The sequence below is a fragment of the Eubalaena glacialis genome, chromosome 13 (assembly GCF_028564815.1).
Source record: "Eubalaena glacialis isolate mEubGla1 chromosome 13, mEubGla1.1.hap2.+ XY, whole genome shotgun sequence".
Lineage (NCBI taxonomy): Eukaryota > Metazoa > Chordata > Mammalia > Artiodactyla > Balaenidae > Eubalaena > Eubalaena glacialis.
In genome coordinates this window covers 50,920,108-50,928,046 of record NC_083728.1, presented here as the reverse complement: position 1 = coordinate 50,928,046, position 7,939 = coordinate 50,920,108, and the positions used below count along the sequence as shown (strand labels likewise).

Sequence of the window (7,939 nt, the reverse complement as noted above, 5' to 3'; positions counted from 1 at the left end):
TCCAGGACCCTCTGTGGATATCAAATTCCGCAGATGTTCCTCTCTTACATAAAATAGCACAGAATTTGCATACAACCTATGCATGTTCTTCCATATACTTTAAATCATCTCTAGATTACTTATAATACCTAATACCGTGTAATGCTACATAAATGGTTGCCAATGCGTGGTGAATTCAAGTTTTGCTTTTTGAAACTCCCTGGAATTTTTTCAAATATTTTTGATCCACCACTGGTTGACTCTGCCGATGTGGAACCTGAAGATGTGGAGGGCCGACTGTAGTCTATCTATACTTTCTCCCAGATTCTGTATCAATACCGTTGATTCTATTTCCCAAACATTGTGTGAATCTATCCCTACTTCTCCATCACCACAGCCCTTGCTGTGGTAAATCCCTCACTGCCTTTCATTTGTATTGCTATATTGGATCATAATTCAAAGATCTTGAGTTTTTCCACCCAACTCATGCTTCACTGTACAGACACCCGGTGGTCCATCTAAATCACAAGCCAATCAAGCCACTTTGTTCTTAGAAACATATGGTGTCTCTCTATTGCCTATAAGAATAAGGTTAACAATGAAATTCCACAGCCAGGACCTATGGCCCATGGTCCTCTTCATACACTTTCTCTTTTGCTATTTTCTCAGTACAACTTAAGTTCCACCCTTACCAAATTGTTCAACAATCTTCTAACACTTCCTGTCTGTATCTCCATGTCGCTATGCTCTTTGCTCTTTCTGGAATCCCCCTTGCTTTGGGAAAACCTAATTACCTTCTAAGACCTTGCTACTTGAAGAGTGGTCTGCTGACCAGATGCATCATGTCACCTGGGAGCTTGTTAGAAATACAGAATCTTGAGCTCTACTCCAGACCATTGACTCAGAATCAGCATTTTCACAGCATCCCCAGGGGATTCTCAGGCATACTGAGGATGGAGACTCACTACACTAAGCCATCTCCATCATCAGCTTCACTGGGAAGTCTTCCCTGACATGCCCTTCACCCTTGTGTACCCACCTCCCTGCTCTCTACCTTCTTTGATGTTGTGTAGGAATCATCTGTTGATGTGAGCTCTTGAAGGAAAAAGGAATGTTGCCTGGTCATCTTTGTATCCTCAGAGCCAAACACAGGGCTCACTGTCCTTCATCCCATAAACAGCTACCAAGCACCTGCAATGGGCCAGCCACAGTGCAAGGTGATGAAAATGACATCGGTGAAGACATGGCACGGTCTCTGTTTATATTCTAGGCGTGGAGACGATGTTCGTCAAAGAGAAACAGAGACTTTAATGACAATCTTGCAAGTGATCTGAGCCCAAAGTGTTTGAATTTGGAGGAGCAGAGAAACATCTGTTGACCCTAGGTGTGTCCCAGTGCTTCACAGGGACATGACTGTATCTACTCAAGGTCATCATTCACACTTGTAAATACAGAACAGAGAAAACAAAGAGGTGGAGTTGGTGATTACATTACCCATCACCAAGCACACTGTACCTAGAGAATTTCACGCTTGGAAAAGTTCTTAAAGTTACAGCTACCCAGCTGCTGTTTGAGTCCCCTTTTCAAAACTCCAGCCTCATGACTTTTCATTCTTTATTTAAATGCTGCTGCAATCAGAGAACTCACTACACCCATGATCGATTCATTGCATCCTCATTTAGCTGTGGCAGCCAACTTCTTCCTCAGATTGAGTTGATAAGTCTACCTATGTCTGCTCCTAGCCTCCTGAAAGGTCTTTCTGCCTTGGATAAGTCACTGCTTCCCAGCTGGGATATCTTATAAATGTGAGTTGCCCATGAAGAATTCTTCATCAACAAGTTAGTGCTGAAGGCAAGTGGAGTTTCATCCTGTTTGGAACCCCTGGAGGACATGCCACAGAGTCAGTCCACCTGAGAGCCTAGGAGGTTGAGGTATCCACCAAAACCCATGCATCATAGGTAAAGGCTGTTGTTAGGTGGCGTGTTGATTCTCTGGCACTTCTGGCCTCTCAGATAGGCAAAGTGAGCATGTGCCACAGTCGGAACAAGTGCAGAGAGTCTTTGGGTGCAGAAATGAGTACTGAGAGGGTATGAGCAGGACACCAGCAACGCCTGCTGCAGGAGGGGTGGGGGAAGGACGTGCACTCAGGTGTGCTTGTTAAAATAAAGAGCTTGACCACTGGAAAGAAGAAACAGAACAAAAAAGTTGATTTTACAGTATTTCTTTCAAAGAAAGATAGCAAATATTCTATAATCTACAAAAAATTAGTGGAGAGAGCAGATTTTTTTCATCAGCTGTTACCAACACAACTCTAGCTTTCGCTATGGATGCTTTTTTGGAATGGCCCCACTCATAGTCAAGGCCACCCAACTGGCACAGCCAGAGAATCTAGATAAGAAGATTCCCCTCCATCTCTTCTCTTCCTAAGGGGGTGCTCCATGCCACCACCAGCCGCCCAGCCTCCAGGTCACACCGGGTGTCTGAGGCGTGGCTGCTCACAGAAACTGGGGCAGCTTGGAATGAAATGGAATCTGTCAGTCAAGATCCATCCGCACCAGCTTTTCATCTCAGCACCTTGAGAGAGCTTTCCCCACCCTCAGAGCAACCCCTGCATTCCCCAGAGTTGTTGCCTTGACGACCAATGCAACATAGACATGGAACCCAGAACTCGTGAGAGAAGCAAAGCCTCCGCTCTTTTTTTAACATCCTTATTGGAGTATAATTGCTTTACAGTGGTGTGTTAGTTTCTGCTGTATAACAAAGTGAATCAGCTATACGTATACATATATCCCCATATCCCCTCCCTCTTGCGTCTCCCTCCCACCCTCCCTATCCCACCCCTCTAGGTGGTCACAAAGCACCGAGCTGATCTCCCTGTACTCTGCGGCTGCTTCCCACTAGTTATCTATTTGACATTTGGTAGTATTTATAAGTCCATGCCACTCTCTCACTTCGTCCCAGCTTACCCTTCCCCCTCCCCGTGTCCTCAAGTCCATTCTCTACATCTGTGTCTTTATTCCTGTCCTGCCCCTAGGTTCATCCAAAACTTTTTTTTTTTTTTTAGATTCCATATGTATGTGTTAGCCTACAGCATTTGTTTTTCTCTTTCTGACTTATTTCACTCTGTATGACAGACTCTAGGTCCATCCAAGTCACTACAAATAACTCAATTTTGTTTCTTTTTACGGCTGAGCAATATTCCATTGTATATATATACCACATCTTCTTTACCCATTCATCTGTCGATGGACACTTAGGTTGCTTGCATGTCCTGGCTATTGTAAATAGAGCTGCAATGAACATTGTGGTTCATGACTCTTTTTGAATTATGGTTTTCTCAGGGTATATGTCCAGTAGTGGGATTGCTGGGTTGTATGGTAGTTCTATTTTTAGTTTTTTGAGGAGTCTCCATACTGTTCTCCATAGTGGCTGTATCAGTTTACATTCCCACTGACAGTGCAAGAGGGTTCCCTTTTCTCCACACCCTCTCCAGCATTTATTGTTTGTAGATTTTTTGATGATGGCCATTCTGACCGGTGTGAGGTGATACCTCACTATAGTTTGGATTTGCATTTCTCTAATGATTAGTGATGTTGAGCATCCTTTCATGTGTTTGTTGGCAATCTGTATATCTTCTCTGGAGAAATGTCTATTTAGGTCTTCTGCCTATTTTTGGATTGGGTTTTTGTTTTTTTAATATTGAGCTGCATGAGCTGCTTGTAAATTTTGGAGATTAATCCTTTGTCAGTTGCTTCATTTGCAAATATTTCCCTCTCTTTTCCATTCAGGAATTCAGGGACGCAGGGGCCCTTATGAAGGTGGTAGCAGCAGGGCCCCTAACCTCAGGGCACCGGCTGAACAGAGATTCCCCTGTTACTTTTGGGTTTGATTTGTTAGGTGTCGGCTCAGCTGGCTGCCTCCATTAGGGAGTAGCTTGTTGGTCTCTCCAAGCACCCAGGTGGGGGCCTCCATTTTCAGCCACAGAGGACCAGGAGAAGTGAATATAGCAGCCAAAAGAGGGGGGAATTCTGCCAATTAACTGTGAGCTGCAAGCTGGGGATGGAGTAGTGAGAAAATTGGGGGAAGTGGTGATTTTGACTGTGAGAAGTTACACTGAATTACATTTAAACTTTTAAGAGGGAAAAAAAGTCTATAAATGTTAGACGACTATATAAGGAAGTATTCACTGCTGGGTTGTTTTAAGATGAATTCTCTATCCAGGACCCTGTAATAAACCTTGAAAACAGCACAGTGGCATTTCTTAGCCGAAACCAGTGAAATGCGTCTAGCCATAATAGCATTTTCCCAATTGGCGCAAAATCATGAATCACCCGTTTCTCTAAGGACTTAATTACTGTCAATGCAGGAGACTCTAATTTCCCCCTCTATTTCTCTTATGGCAATAAAAACCATTTACTTACCATGGATGCCAAAGAATAGATTAAGCTGATAAAGAAAAGTATAAGATTAACACGTGCAATTTACTTGGCAGATGGAGGTATTTTATCATTTTACCAAGTTGTTCTCTCTCTGGAGGGAAGCTGTGTGTTGATACTTCGCAACCAAGGCCAAGCTGGGGCCAGTCAGACGTCAGTGTTAGGGGAGGTGAAGACTGATCATCACTGTGGACCAGGGAATGCTCTCCTTGCATCACCAAAGAAGAAAGATAAGAAAGAATCTTTCCTTACACTCTCTAAATTTAACAAAGTTGTAAGTGTGCTTGCTTCAGCAGCATATATACTGAAACTGGAACAATACAGAGAATAGCATGGTCCCTGCACAAGGATGACACACAAATTCATAAAGCATTCCTTATTTAAAAGAAAGAAAAAGTTTTTAAGTATACTGCTGTAGTAAAAAGAACCACACACACATACAAACACACATAAACACACACACAATAAAACAATATTATAGGTGGCAAAAATAGGAAGGTGGAGTCTATAGATACTATCTATACTTCTTAAATTAAGACATAAGTGTACTTATTATTCATAGGTGTGACATATGAATAATAGTGACAACTAAAAATGTACTATAAATCCTCCAAGTTACTGGAAGGCAAACACACATATACTTCAAATATCGAAAAGAAAAGAAAAGAGAGAAAGAAAGAGAAAGAGAGAGAGAAAGGAAAAGAAAGGGGAAAACAAAGCAAAGAAAGGAAAGGCAATGTTTAGAGCAAATGATGGAAATAAAGAGTATATTGAAAACAAATAAAAATCTCAAAAATAAAGCTAGTAACATGTAAAACATAAAATGTCATGTTTGATTAGTACGTTTGGATGACATGACACTAATAAATGTAGAATAAATGTAAATAAAATGTAAATAAAAAAGAAACTAATGAAATCAGATTAGGCAAAGAGTGACCAAGCAAATGTTAACAAAGAGAAAGCTAGGAGTCACAGTAATAATATCAGACAAAGATAAAGTTAAAGCAAAAAATGATAAACTAACACAAAAAGGATACCAAATATTAATACATGGTCTCACCCACAGTGATAATGCATCTGTATTTTATGCAGTAAATAACAAAGGAAAACAACATAAATCTAGAAACTTCTAAAATAAATCAACAATAACCAGAAGTAGTATGAGACCAACTCATCCTTATGATATCATGACTGATCAAGTGGATAAAATTTCTCAATTAATTAAGGAGGTAGCGTCATGGTTCTGAAGCCTGAGTTAGCCTCAGCCCAGGTGAGTTTGTTCAAACACAAATCACTGGGCTCCACCCGAGTGGTTCTGCTTCATTTGGTCTGGGTGGGCTCTTGTACCCTGTTCAGATGGAAATTCAGTAGAGAAAACTATCTGAGAAGAGATGATGCCATTGAAAGGTGTGGAATCATGAAGATGAGGATGATTCAACAAAGAACTGGCAGCAGAAATCTCCAGGAAGCTGCAAGGTTTACGCATGTGGTTCCAGCACCCAGATCTTTGACAGAGAGCCCAAGGGACTCTCAGCAGAGCCTTGAGCTGACTGCAGCCCCAGCATGAAAGCCGCCAGCAATGGGGTTCAGAGAAGGGACATGATTCCCTTAAGTCTGCACATGAGGACAGAGGGGGAATTTTCCCCCCAAAGTCTCTGTTTCCAAAATGCAGGCACATTTTGTTACCCCTGGGAGAGAACAGGGCAGAATTCCTCATCCTCTATGGGTCTGTCCATCTTGGTCTTCCCTCTCCTTAGCTTCTGAGGTGGTAAAATTTTCCTCAAAAGCTGCTGTCTATTTCTGCCCCCATTAAAAAAAAAAAAAAAAAATCTCTGTGTTTGGCCACAGGCCAAGTCCTTTACACACATTCGTTTGCTGTGTGACCCTGTGAGGCACATCTTCCATGACCCCCATGTTATGGGTCAGGTATCCGAGGTTGGCGAGTTCACCTACGTGGACATGGGGCACGTGGAGGAGGGGCTCAAACCCCCATCCACCTTGACGCAACACAAGAGCCACACGACACTCCTCACTGCCCCCTTCTTGTCTGCTAACTCTCTTTCCTTTGCATTTGTCTCTTTCTCCCAGCAAAGAAGGGTAGGACTTCTAGTGGTTAGTGTTTTATTTATTATTATTTTTTCTTTTTCCCCGGGTTCTTTCCCAGGAAGTAGTCAAGTTTATCCAAGTCTCAGCCAAAGTCACCTCCCATGGCCACCTTCCTCCCTCTGCTGAAACTGCTCCTTCCTCTTGACGTTTTGGTCTGGATGGAAGGTGGAGGCTGTCATCAGAGAATAGTCAGCTGCTAGTAGCCCACAGGCTGGTCTGTCCTCACACGGCCTACCGAGCTATGCTCAAAGCTGAGTACCATTCTCAGCTTTGAAAGTCTCCAAAAATGGCAGCATCCTTGGCCAGAGACAAGGCTCACTAGTTCTGCCTAATTCTGTAGCTTAGGAATCATTGCCTTTAAGGTGCCTTTGAACTTTCGTGTTGGTTTGATAACTTAACTTCCAGAGTTTTGAAGATGCCTTGCTCTCATCTTTGTCTGCCTTTCCTGTGGATCAGAAGGCAACTGCAGGACGAGTGTATCAGACCAAGAAATCTGACCCAGACCCTGGTTTCAGCACCATGGGAGCAGACCATCGGGGGTGGTCTCCAGGAGCCCTCCCTTGCTAGACATTCGGATAGTTCACCAATGCCCTCTGGGAATGCAATGTTGCATTCCACCCTGAAGTCTGGAAAACTCTTAGACCTTAAGGAGATGGTCATGTTCCAAATATTGAGATAGCAAAACAAACAGGACTGAAGAGCCTCAGGGCACTCCCTTAATTTCCAACTGTTTCCAAAATGTGTTCAGTTGAGCAAAACCCCAAACGTATTGTGTAAAGTCCATTTTGCATTAAATCCACATGTCATACTGAAAGAAACCATCTCCACATGAATCTGATTCATTCACACTTAACTAATACAAAGCTTGGCAAGGAGCAAATTGATGGTCAAGAGGCCCCTTTCAGTGGCCTGAGGACTTCCCGCCTTGCTCCAGGTTGTCTACCCAAGAAGGGGAAAGAGGAAAGTGAATGCTAGACTCCCCACCTGACTCAACATCTTCCATTGGCAAGGCTCTTTCCCCTTCTTATCAGCAAGAAAGCACCGATAATGAGAAGACACTGTCCTTGAGTAGGACGGGCGTTGTTAGGTCAAGAAAGGCCCCTGGGCCCATCCACCACACCCTCAAAAAGGGGCTCTCAGACTTGCCTCGCCTCCAACACCATCCTGGGTGAGGGACATTAATTTTTCTCCCCTGAATACCTGAGCATCCAACTGCGTGGTCTTCCTGAGTCCACTTTTGCCCCTCTTTAATCTACCCGCTCCCCACGATCCTTTTGTTTCTGAATGATATTGTTAGTCGTGTGGCTGCTCTGTTCAGGAACTTCTGGCCTCGCTCTCACCTACAAGCCTCATGGACTCAGAGGCACTTTGCATTAAAGATCTTTCTCCCACCCCAGCTGAGCAGCCAGCTATTCTGG

At 43.3% G+C, this 7,939-nt stretch overlaps 1 non-coding gene across 1 annotated transcript; it reads left to right on the top strand.

The window, feature by feature from the left end:
• Positions 1-4,695: 4,695 nt before the first annotated feature.
• Positions 4,696-4,799, top strand: LOC133104598 (U6 spliceosomal RNA). Its single transcript, XR_009703658.1, has one exon. It is a non-coding gene; the product is annotated as a U6 spliceosomal RNA (small nuclear RNA).
• Positions 4,800-7,939: the final 3,140 nt, after the last annotated feature.